The 12362-nt window shown below is 51.1% G+C and overlaps 1 long non-coding RNA gene across 14 annotated transcripts in view; it reads right to left on the bottom strand.

Moving 5' to 3' along the window:
• LOC123787370 (uncharacterized) overlaps nucleotides 1–12362 on the bottom strand; it is a 53536-nt gene that overhangs the window by 29060 nt on the left and 12114 nt on the right. For 8 of the 14 annotated variants that reach the window (XR_015727661.1, XR_015727662.1, XR_015727660.1 and 5 more), the window contains exons 1-2: nucleotides 4127–10542; nucleotides 439–543 (exon numbers count right to left, since the gene is read on the bottom strand). This is a non-coding gene — a long non-coding RNA (uncharacterized LOC123787370). Of the gene's footprint in view, nucleotides 1–438; nucleotides 544–3718; nucleotides 3865–4126; nucleotides 10543–12362 lie in introns of those variants that run through there. The other 6 variants (XR_015727668.1, XR_015727671.1, XR_015727669.1 and 3 more) reach the window with 6 other exon arrangements.

The following is a 12362-nucleotide window of genomic DNA, read 5'->3' as shown; positions in this document are numbered from 1 at the left end:
CTGTGTGTTCTGGGATAGATGACGTCCTTTCTCTGTGCCAAACACCCTCTATTCCAAGATGAAGGGTAGGACTAATTCCCTTACTCTAAAATCCTCCATGGAGCCCTACTAACCTCATGAAAAAGTCCCAGATCCCTCACTTAGCCTCAAGTGCCCTTGATGCCCCTCAGCCCCTGCCATCCTTCTCTCTAGCCGAGATTCACGCAACGCCCGAGGTTGTCATGGCTAATGAGTGTCTCTAAGGCATCATCATGGGTCCCTCTTCTGCTCAGAGCCTTCCCATGGCTCCTTGTGCCATTACGGTAAACGCAAAGGCCCTTTGCACCACCTGCATGGCCCCACAATCTGCCCTCAGCACCTACCACTGCCCCTCTCCACCCCTGCCTGCACCCAGCTTTCTGGCCTCTTGGCTGTTCCCAAGATGCTAGCATCCCCTACCTCAGGGCCTTGACACTTGCCAGTTCCTCTGCCTGGAAGCTTCGCTCAGAGATCCAACTGGCTCAGGCTCACCTTCCTGGGTCTCTGTTCAAGCGTCCAGAGACACTGTAATAAATGATAAATAATGAAGTCAGGGCTTGATGACATAAGATGCAGGCAAGGAGCACACACATAAAATAGGACACAGCAAACCGGAGACGGAGTATGTGACCACAGCAGAAACAACTGATTTAACTCTAGGAGACAATCGGGGTGCTTCTACAGCCCCAGGGGGCGGGGGGTTTAAGGTTGGGCTGCCATCATGCTGAAAGCTTTGGGCCGAGAGAGAGGCCTTCCCTCCCCACCCCACCTGCAATAGCACGCTGCCCCATCTCCCCACTGTGCGTTTCTCCACAGTCTGATGTCCCTGACTCTATATTAGTTTACAGTCTGTCTTCCCTTCTGCAAGGGAAGCTCCAAGAAAGCAAGAGCTTGGTGTGGCTGCTGCTCGGTCCCCAGCTCTTACTCTCACGCTGGGCACATAGTAGGTGTGCATCGAACGACGAAGGATGCCCGCTGCCTGCCGGAGGGAGCTGTGTTATTGCAAAGAACCTCCAGGAAAAACATACCCTCACCTAAAAGAATGAACCTCGTCTATAGGTGATGTCACGCATAGAAGCAGATAGGTGGGAAGATATTTTAGGAGCAGCAGGAACATTCTTTGCAGAGGTCTTCAGACCGGGACCCTGGGGCAATACCTCCCACTGATAAAGCTCAGGGCAGGAGAGCTTGGAAGACCTTTTAGCTCAGGCCCCGTCTCCCTGGAGAGCTCAAGCCTGAGTTGAGGCCTCCTGGCTTGACCTGTTCCAAAGGCCTCGACAAAGGAGCCAGCATTGAGGCTCGCCACCTCCACCTCTGCCCCTCAGTATGCCTCTGGGCACCTGGGAAGCCGCAGGTGGCTGGCGGCCACCTGGGCTCTCCTGCGGGGGGGCAGGACCCTTCTTTTACTTCTTGCTTCTACACCCTTCCACACCGCATGACTGGAACATGTGATGGCTTCCAAAACGAAGCCACGTGGTTTGATGGCAGATCTTGGGGGTGGGAGGGGGGGATGCTGTCCTTTAATTGTCCTCACGGCTGTTCTGAAAATAGTCCTTTTTATTCAAAGCTTAATTCAGTTAATGTTCCCAATATAAATGACTAATCTAAAGCGTAAGCGAATTCTCTCGCAGGCTGTGGTGACAATGTTCGTCTGCTCTATTTAAAGACCCTTCCTGGGCAGAGCCTAGGCTGTTCCCTGAACCTACTTAAAAGGCCCCATCCCCGGGCACCACACTGATTTCCCTCGGGCACTATGTGTCCCGGAAAGGGCATCAAGAGGCAGCGGGGAGCAGCTGCCCACCCATGCAAGCTCGCACACGTGTGCCCTTTGTCCAGCCCCCAGCATCAAGCTGGTCTGGGTGGGACCAAGAAAAGCCATGATCCTCAGAGGCTTGCAGGGTTTTATGATGTAAGGGTGGGCAGGGGACACACACGTGAAACAGGACAAAGGAAGACGGAGGATAATTGTGCAATCACAGCATTAAAAATTGAGTTAACTTTATGACACAGCCCGGGAGTGCTTCTGGAGAACGACTAGGCTGGGCTGGAGTTGTTCTGGAAGACTTAAGGCCCAACTCAAAGCCCACCTTTCAAGGAAGCCCTCTCCACACCTGGGGGAGCTCTAATCCCAGTCTGCATTTCTGGTGGTGGGGGGGCTTGGGGGTGGGGAGATCGAGCCATCACCACCTCCTCTTATGATTACTTAGGTACAAGGTGAGTCCCTGCCTCTGGCTGGGGGTGGAAGCCTGCCTATCTGTGTGCTCCGTTGCTCCCCGAACTTCCCTTCACTGTGCCCCTGAGCACAGGGTCGTGGGATTGGCTAGTTACACGTCTGTGTCTGTCACTGGGCTTAACTCACTGGAAAGGGAGGACCCACATCAGTCTAGTTCTGGCCCTATGCCCTGAGCCTGATGTGGTGCCCAGATCCTGATGGGCCCTCTGTCAATACTTGTTGAATGGAGGAATCTGCCCTACTAGAATGCCCTACTAGAATCTTACACACAGTTGACACTCTATTTGCTGAATGAATGAATGAATGAATGAATGAATGAATGAAAGGTAAACTGCATAGCAGAGGTAGGACTCGAACTGGGCCTCCAAGGATGAAGCAATCCAGAAAGTCCCCAGAAGAGTGCCCATGGTTAAGGTCCCTTCAGACTCCCAACTGTGGCCCAGCTGTGGCCCAACTCCCCAACTTCTCCCATAGTAGATCTGGTTAACAATGAGAAAATCCACCCAGAAGTGTAATAGACGAAGCATGCTTCCCGCCTTGATTCTGGGTCTGGCATCAGCCGTATACACACCCAGGGCTTGCCTTACACCCTCAGGGCCCAGCACAGTGCCTGGCACATGGTAGACTCCTCATGAGTATGCATTGAATGGGATAGAATATCTCCAACCCATTAAGTAATCCCACAGCCCACTACACTCGGATATCCAAAACTCTGGATTTAGGGGAAATGTGTGCAGAGATGGAAACCCAAGCTTCCCATCTGCTGGGCAAGATTCTATAACCTAAGATTCTACAAAAATAAAAGGATTCTAAATCTCAGATAGGCACCATGCCTTGTCAAGTACAAGCTACACCATTTGTTCTGAAGGCCTGCCATACGCCAGATCTAGAGGCCAGAGCTGTCCCCGTGCAGCTGAGCCACAAGGAGCCCCGTCCAGCCGCTCATGGTTGACACATGACCCAAGCCAGGATGGATGAACAGAGTGGTGCCTGGGGGGGAGACAGTGTCCGAAAGAAAGGAGGCACATAATTCAGAGCATGGAAGGAGGTGTCTGGAGGCCCCACAAGACTCATCTATCTTGGTAAACAGTGGGTCACCCTGGTACCCCGGATTGTAAAATCTCATTTCTCCCAGCGAATCCGATCCATGGATAGTTTGAGCTGGAATGTTCCAAATGCAAGGCAGAAACCGCAAAGGGAGATATAATGGTACCCCTCCCTCTTGTCCACACCTCTTTCCCAGTAAAAGGAGAAGAGACAGAGAAAGATTGAGAGAGAGAGAGAAGACAGCAGTTAGATTTCTGCCTGCCCATCCTCCAGTGGGCACTGCAGGAAAGTTCCTTTGGGTTCACCAGGTGATGTAGGTGCTGCTGGCATGAGACCCTTTCTGGAAACTGGCTGCCAAGTCCATGCGGCCTGGGGAGCAGCTGACAACAGTCCTGGAGCAGAGTCAAGCAAACTACTCACCTCCTGTATCCCCCACGTAATTGTGGAGTCCCTGGGCAGGGTCTGGAGTGGGCACTCAGGTGGGGCCACCTTTATCACAGTCTGACGACTCTGTCCCTTCCAGGGATGCTCCAGTGGCTGCCAAGGTTTGCTGCAAAGCCGCACCCCTGCCGGCCCAGGGACAAGACGCTGCTGGCTTTCAGTCCGGGCAAGCTCTCCCCAGCCACAAGGCCCCTGTCTCTGAGGGGCGTCCAGGCTGCATCCCTGCCTCTTCCCTTAACTAGTCTGAGCCTCAGTTCCTTTGCATGTGAGAACGATAATAATGACCTCTGCTTACTGTCTGGGGCCTGCCAGTGTGAGCCAGGGAGACGTTGGGTGCAAAGTCCAGGATGAACCGCCGAGGGTTCCAGGTTAATTTATTATTATTACCTTTGCTCCGCTGACGAAGGAAGGGGCAGGGACGTGGCGTACTCAGGCCTGCAGTGATCAGGGTGAGGCCAGGCTGGGATCTGTTGGCCCTCTTTCAGCGGGTCTGCACACAGGGCCGCAGGAAACAGGCGTGGGTCCAGCACTGGCTAAGAGAGGAGAAGGGCCAAAACTCGGGATGCCCTCCAGGGCTGGCGGGGGGCCTTTCAGGAGCCTAGGCAGGTGGCTAGGGGACTATAAGGCCATAGGGACCCTCCTGCTTGCTCCCAGATTATGTCAGGATTAAAGCAGCCTCACAGAACACCTCAGGGTGTTGCCTGGAATGCTGGACAGCATGAGCTTCCCACCGAAAATTCTGTGTTTCTGCCAGACTCCCCCTTGGAGAACATTGGTGCCATCTTCAGGGGCAGGAAACAAGGCCAGGAACTCAGTACTTGGTGAGGCCCGGGGGGCTGGCACGGATTCTGCTGGGAAAGCATGCAGGAGTGGGACAAGTTTCCCCACTCTCCTGGTGATTCGGGGTCTGCGTGAACGCTGGGGGGAGAAGGGGGCAGGCAGTGGCTGCCGCCCAGGGCACAGTGCAGGGCGGGAGGAGAAGAGATTGCCGGGAGCCAGAGAAATGGGACATTCCCTTCTGTTGAGGGTCAGGAAGGCCTTTGTGGAGGAATTGGTGTGCGTCCTAAGAGCTGGTACTGAGCAGTGGCTCAGCCCTCGGGCTTGGGGTGGGTCTTGACTCCGCCCCTCCTACGAGCAAGTAATTTTGGACTCTTCCCTCCTGCATCTTCTCCTCTGTAAGATGGGGCAAGAACAGCTGGCCAGCCAGCGGCTATGATGGTGGAATGCGATAAGCTGCACAGCACGGAGCAGGTTGTCCACGGCAAAGCACGTCAGTCCTCGTGAGCTCGCTGTGATTAAGGGCCGTGGGACGCGAACTGCAGAGGGGGCCGGGAAGGAGAAGGCGCGGGAGGCCAGCGCCAATCAACTTGCCCACCGGTTAGGGTTGAGGTCCTCAAAATCTCCTGTTCAATAACCAAAGCAGTTTCTATTTAAATACCCTTGTAGGGGCACCTGGCTGGCTCAGTCGAAAGGGCAACTCTTGATCTCCGGATCGTGAGTTCGAGCCTCACTCTGGGTGTAAAGATCATTTAAATAAATAAAACTTAAAAAAAAATAAAATGAAGTACTCTTTTCATGTTTTGTGAAATAGAGATTCCTTTTAGAAAAGTGAAGACTGTCTCTGTGCTCCTGCTTCCCAGGGTGTGGTGTAGTTACTCCAGCCCGTACGAAGCCTGTTCTTTATCCAGGATGCTATTAGGAGCTGTGACAACCCAGGCAGATCAGATAGTTTCTACCCTCAAGGAGGCTGCAATAACAAGGGCAAGGGCACAGTCCTGTGGGGGGAGGGCAGCAGTGCTCAGCCCCTCCGTCAAATATCTCCAGGGCACTTAGAAGTATGGGTTCCCCCGCCCCCCCCAGACCCCATGGAGTTAGGTCCACCCACTTCTTCTGCTAAGATCGAGGGCAAATGGGCCACTGCTTCCTAAGATGGGCAGGCTACCCCCAGCTGGAAATGAGCAAGAGAGGTCTGTGAGAAAGTCCAAGACCCCAGGGCAAAACTGCCCCAAGCAGCAGTCCTTTGCTGAATTTCAAATGAACAGCCCAGCTGCAAAGAGACTGTTTGTTTTGTGCTCACAGGGAAACGGTCTGTGCGGATCTGACCTTGCCTGACTCTCACCCCTCTCGCTGTGGACCAGAACCACAGAAGACATTAACCCTCACTCCACCAGACGACTGCTCCTCGGCACAAGGCACTCAGCTCCTTGTGTGGGTGTAGCAGACGGGGTGCAGTATGGCCCAGCAGCCACTGACTGAGCCACACCCCTCTGGAGACGGCTCATCATCCTAGGGGATAGATGGTCCCATTATTCCCACTTGACAGATGAGGAAACTGAGACCCAGCCAGGTTTAGTAACCTATCCAGTGATCAGACAGCTACAATGAAGCAAGGGAGGGATGGTCATCAGAGCTGGACACCAAAGCTTGTGTTTTTAACCACTGCCTCAACCAATGCCCAGTCCCATGCTGTGTTTTAAGAAGCCCTCACGGGGGGGGGGGGGGGGCACCTGGGTGGTGCAGTCAGTTAGGCATCTGACTCTTGATTTTGGCTCAGGTCATGATCTCAGGGTGTGAGTTCAAGCCTGGCACTGGGCTCTGCACTCAGCAAGGAGTCTGCTTGGGTTTCTCTCTCCTTCTCCCTCTGCGGTCCCCCTTAAAATAAATAAATAAATCTTAAAAAAAAAAAAAAGAAGAGGAAGAAGAAGGAGGAGGAGGAGGAGGAGGGGAAGGAGGAGGGGAAGGAGGGGAAGGAGGAGGGGGAGAAGAAGAAGAGGAAGAGGAAGAGGAAGAAGAAGAAGAAACTATCACGGGACTCTGATACTTTCCCTTACAACGTCTAGGTCAGAATAGCAGAAGTGTAGATTGCATACAAGAGGGCTGGTAACTCACAGCCTCAGGAGTGTATCTGGTCAGGAAATATGTTTTATTTGGCTAAAAAGTTGTTTTTAAAATTAAAAAAAAATTTTAAATTAGATATCTAGCCAGCCATGTATCCTATGCCTTACATCTGGTTCTTCCCATATTTAATCACTGCCTGGCCCCAGCAAGCGTTGAACCTATGAGCCCCAGTAAAGCCCATCTCACTCTGCTCTGACTTCAGGCTGGTGCCTTGACACCTTTCTGTGTTAAAGGCACTTTGTCTTCTCTTCCTCAGAAGGTATTTTACGACGGTCTCACCTGCAGTGAGAATTCAGACTAAGGAGCCGGCTATCCTGATGGAACTCCCCCTTCCCCTGCTCCACCGACCTTGTCTCTCTCCCTACCCACCCTGCAAAGGACTCAACAGTCTTACACAGGCCAGCCTGTGTTCCCAAGGCCAGAATTCCACTGAGTGTGGGCAGCTCCAAGGGGAGCCAGGCTGTCAGCACTAATCCCACAGTCCTCACCAGATCCTGCAGGCCACAGGCCTGGCATTGACCAAGGCCCCTGGGTGCAAGGCTGGGTCACTGCCACTTGGCCCTAGGAGCGCCAATCCAAGGCAGCTCCCATCCCAGCCCCGCCCTGCCTTAAGACAGTGCCAACAGCAGCAGAGGTGAGCCCCCAGGTCCAAGACAGGGGCTAGCTGGTCCCCTGGGTGTCCTAAGGGCTATGGGCACCCCTTTGCTTACACGTTCCTGGACCCAATCTTGAGCAGCCTTGTTTCGTGACACCGGGAAACAGCTTCCTGATGGGAAAGCTGCTGTGGCGAGAAAGGGTGTGTGTGTGTGTGTGTTGGGGTGGGGGGGTGGGGGGTAAGGAAGGGAAGAGGGAGGCAAGAAGAAAGAAAGGACAAAACAAAACAAGAGAAAACAGCCCAATTCAAAGGGCATGTGGTTTTCTTCTTGTGGTTTTGATGCAAGGGCTTGGTGGTTTAAGTAAAGCTCTGAGCCCAGATTGTGGGACAGTTAAACACTGGGCGGGGCTGGGGCAAGTCCTGAGAACAAAGAGTCTATTGAGGGTGCCCTGCCCAGGGGGGAGAGGCAGGAAGCAGGAGGGGGCCATCTCCGCTCACCTGTGGGAGCCCTCCCCGGGGCTCGGGCTTCTGGTCTACCCCAAAAGCCTCACAGGCATGACTCACACAGGAGCTCTTCTTTCTCTGAGAGGGTGGCTGCCAGATGCAAGGCTATACAGGGAAGTTTGAGAGAGAACGCGACCCCATATGAGCTCTGGACTTGGGTTTCAGAAGATGAAGTCTCCACAGAGAAAGCCCTGTGATGGGGATACGGGGTTCAACTCTGGTACAGTCACTCGCTGACTCAGGTTTGGATCAGGTCACTCAGAGCTCCAACCTCACAAGATTCTAGACCTTTTTTAGGGGAGCGGCCTTTCTTCCCACTTCTTGGGCTTCGCAACATGTAAACATTAGTTTATACGGTACTTATTCGCCTGGCATCTTCTAAGTGTTCTCTATTCACTCACTGAATCCCGGCAAGTCTATGAAAATAGAACCGGTGACTACTACCGTTTTACAGAAGAGGAGACTGAGGCAGGGTCCAGGTGACTCCCCAGGGCACAGAGCCTGCAGCCCAATTCCTTCCTTCAGCTGCCAACTCCCTATCCCCAGCACGCACACACACCTGCAGAAACTCATATTCAACCCCCCCCCCCCCAAGGGAAGCCGGATGCCCTGGCTTCCCAACCTGGAGCGAGGCGGAAGGAATCAGGCCCACCTGGCCACTCAGCCTTCTGAGATGGAAGGACTGGGCTCTGGCCAGGGCGACAATCCTGACAAGTCAAACCCCCCCACCATGCAAAACAGCCTTTGAACAAAACCCCTACTATAATGACAGTGCCCAGGGATGGGAATTATCTGGTAAATTGTGTTTTCTGGATATTGGAAACCCCATTTGGCTTTCACCGTTGCTGCTGGAAACCTCTTTTAAATGTCTGCAAGAGGATAATCCCAGAACTACCACCAGCTCCACCAGGGGAGCCCATACCCCTCACCCCACTCCCAGCAGCCTTGTGCCTTCCCTCTTCACAGAGCCTGCTAAAGCCAACAGGGGCCTTGGAGGAGATCTAAGACCCCACAGAGCAGCGCAGAAAGAGAACTCTGGAGTCCCGAAGGCCAAGGATTTGGAACCCGTCACTTCGCTCTCCGAAATACCCATAAAAACACTCACCTGGGTGGTCAGCACAAAGATGAAAAGGGGCTCTGCTCCTACACGCAGAGCTCCATGGCTGCACAGAGCAGATGCTCGGTAGGTCGTGGCTCTTACCTCCGGGACCTGTAGCTCAGCTTACCGATAAACGAAAGCCAGGGAAGGGGTCCCGGACAGTGCCACCCACCCAGCATTTTGATGAGCACCTTACATGCATTTCCTTACTTACTCCGTGAAACAAGACAAAGAGTTACCTGAGACCTAGATGGGTTAGGGGACTTTCACAAGGTCACCCAGGCAAACACGTGGCCAAGCTCATAGTCACACACAGGAAGAGACTGGAGGAGGGATCCAGAGACCATCTCTGCCTGTCTGGTCCCCAGCAGACCCAAAAACATGATGAAGCAATGAAAGAAGGAATAAATAAATGGGCTAGAAAGTCTGAGCGCAGAAACATCCCTGAAATCTTGTTGAAACAGTATCATTGCCAAGTCACCCAGAGCCTTGACACCGCCAGGGAGACCTGCTCTGTATTTCCTGGGACTAATATGGGTCAGAGGAGCTTTGCTGGCGAAGACTCTGATTTGGGGAGGAGCAAAGATGTTTGTAGAGCAAAGATAAATCCATAAGGCGATACTCAAACCTGATGCTTTGCAGCGAGACACGAAGCGCCCTCCAGTACCCTGGCCACACTGGGGACACAAGGAAAAGCACCGATCTTGTTTCTTATCCAGTGGAGAGGTAAGGAAGTTAGGTGTGGAAGGAGGCAGAAGCTGATCTGAGGGAGGAGAAGCGATGCCTGGCAGAGGTCTGGTCGTGTCTACGCAGTGAGCGGGTGCTGTGCCCGCAAGTAAACAAGAGTTCGGTAGACAGAGACAAGGGGGGGGTGGGAGTGGACCCCAGGGCTGCACTGTCCCCTCTGTGGCCCCTCCTCCGCATCCCAGGAGCATTGCTCGTGGACTTCTGCAGCCCCAAGTGCCCCTCCCTGACTTGTCTAAACCCTGGGCCCCCACACAGAAGCGAGTCAGGCTCTGAGTCAGGGAGCATTCCCGATGCCTGAGCTTCGGGTTGGAGGTGACAGCGGCAGCACAGCCCCCCCGTGAGCTGTCAGACGGAACTCAGGCAGTCATGACGGCAAGGACAACGCGACAGCATCTGGCTTGTAAAAGACAAAATGCAGGGGGGTCTAAAGAGACACAGCTGCTGTCATCCTTGACTAGACCCTGGAAGAGGAAAAGAGACACTAAAGAACATGTTGGGGATTGGGACAGCTTGGGAAAGGAGGAGGAGGCAAGTGGAGCAGGAAGGCTGGCTGGAGGCTTCCCCCACCCACCCCGGGGACGGCCCCTGGAAATGAATTTACCCGTCTGGATCCATTTCTTCTTTAGGATGTTGGGGTAATGATACTGCTGTTTTCTTTGAATTTTGAAGTTTAAATGAGATAATGTATATACGATTGTGCTTTGTAAATGGTCTGGTGGGACGCACCAACGATGATAGTGTTGTAAGTGCCTCACCAGCAAGAAGAAGGGCTGGTCAGAGGGGGTTTGGGAGGCAAATCGTAACAAAAGAAGGTTCTACACCATGCTTCATGCCTGTGCCTTGTGCTGTGACGGACGCAGTTTGATTTCTTTTTTCCTTCCTTCCCCTCCTCCCTCTCTTCTGCCTTCCGTTCCTCTCTTCCTCTCTTCTTTCCTTCCTTCCTTCCTTCCTCCTTCCTTCCTTCCTTCCTTCCTCCCTCCCTCCCTCCCTCCCTCCCTCCCTCCCTTCCTTCCTTCCTTCCTTCCTTCCTTCCTGCCTGCCTGCCTGCCTGCCTGCCTGCCCTTCTTGGTGCTGTACATTCTATGGTTTTGATAAATGTATAACGACATGTATCCATCATTACGGCATCATACACAATAGTTTCACTGCCCCGTGTTCCATCTATTCACCCCTCTCTCTCCAACCCCTGGCACCTGATAGTTTAACCATTTCCATAAGTTTGGATTTTCCAAAATGTCCTGTGATTGGACTCACACACCGTACGTGACCATCAGTAACATGTAGTTCAGGTTCCTTCATGTCTTTTCGTGACTTGACAAGCTCCTGTATTTTTAGGGCTGCATAAGAGTCCACTGTCTGGACGAACTACAGTATATTTGTCCATCCACCTACTGAAGGACATCTTGGTTGTTTCTGAGTCTGGGCAGTTATGAGTCAAAACTGCCCTAAACACCTGTGCGCAAGTGTCTGTGTGGACATAGTTGTCAACTCTTTTGAGTAAATATCAAGGAGTGCTCTTGCTGGATCATAGGGTTAGAGTATGTTTAGTTTTGAGAGAAATCTACCAAACGGTCTTCCTGAATGGCCGTACCATTTGCATTCCCATCAGCACAGAATGAGAGTTCCCGTTGCTCCACATCCTGGGCAACATTTGGTGCCGTCAGTGTTCTGGATTTTGGCCATTCTAATAGGTTTATAGGGATATCTCTTTGTTGTTTAATTTGAATTTCCCTGATGACATATGATGTAGAACATCTTTTCATATGCTTATTTGCCATCAGTATATCTTCTTTGGTGAGGTGTCTGGTAAGGTCTTTTGTCTATTTGTAATTGGGCTTGAATTAATTAATTTGAGTTTCTTAATGTTGAGTTTTAAATTTCTTGATGTATTTGGATCCTTTATCAGATATGTCTTTGCAAGTATTTTCTCCCAGTCTGTCACTTGTCTTCTCATTCTTCTGACAGTATCTTTCACGGAGCCAAAGTATTTAATATTAATGAAATTCAGCTTATCAACTGCTTCTTTCATGGATTGTGAAACATACCTGGGATAAATCCCAGTTGGTCATGCTGTATAAGTGTTTTTATAAATTGTTAGATTTATGCTAAATATTTTTGAGAATTTTTGCATGTTCCTGAGATATATTGGTTTATAGGGTTTTTTTCCTTGTAACATCTTCATCTGCGTTTGGTATTAAGGTAATGTTGACCTTACAGAATGAGTTAGGGAGTATACCCTCTGCTTCTATCTTCTGGAAAAGATGATAGAATGTTGATACAATTTCTTCCTCAGACTTTGGAAGAATTCACCAATGAACCCATCTGGGCCTTGTGCATTCTTTTTTGGAAGCTTATTAATTATTGACTCGATTTTTTATCAATTTATTATTGATTCAGATATATTGTCTGTTTCATCTTGTGTGTTTTAGCAGATTGTGTCTTTCAAGGAAGTAGTCCATTTCATCTAGGTTATCAAATCTGTGAACATGGGGTTGTTCACAGTATTCTTTTAATATCTTTTTAATGTCCGTGCGATCTGTAGTGATGCCCCCTCTTTTATTTCTGATATTAGTTTTTGTGTCTTCTCTTTTTTCTTAGTCAGTCTAGCTAGCGGTTTATCAGTTTTGTCGATCTTTTCAAAGAAACAGCTTTGTTTTCATTGATTTCCTCTATTGATTCCTTGTTTTCAATTTCATGATGTCTAGTCTAATTATTATTTCGATTCTTCTGTATCCTTTGGATTTAATTTGCTCTTCCTTTTCTCATTTCCTAAGGTGAAA

The sequence above is a fragment of the Ursus americanus genome, chromosome 19 (genome assembly GCF_024610735.1).
Source record: "Ursus americanus isolate L20-20 chromosome 19, mUrsAme1.1.p, whole genome shotgun sequence".
In the NCBI taxonomy this organism is placed as follows: domain Eukaryota; kingdom Metazoa; phylum Chordata; class Mammalia; order Carnivora; family Ursidae; genus Ursus; species Ursus americanus.
This window is presented reverse-complemented; position numbering and strand designations above follow the sequence as displayed.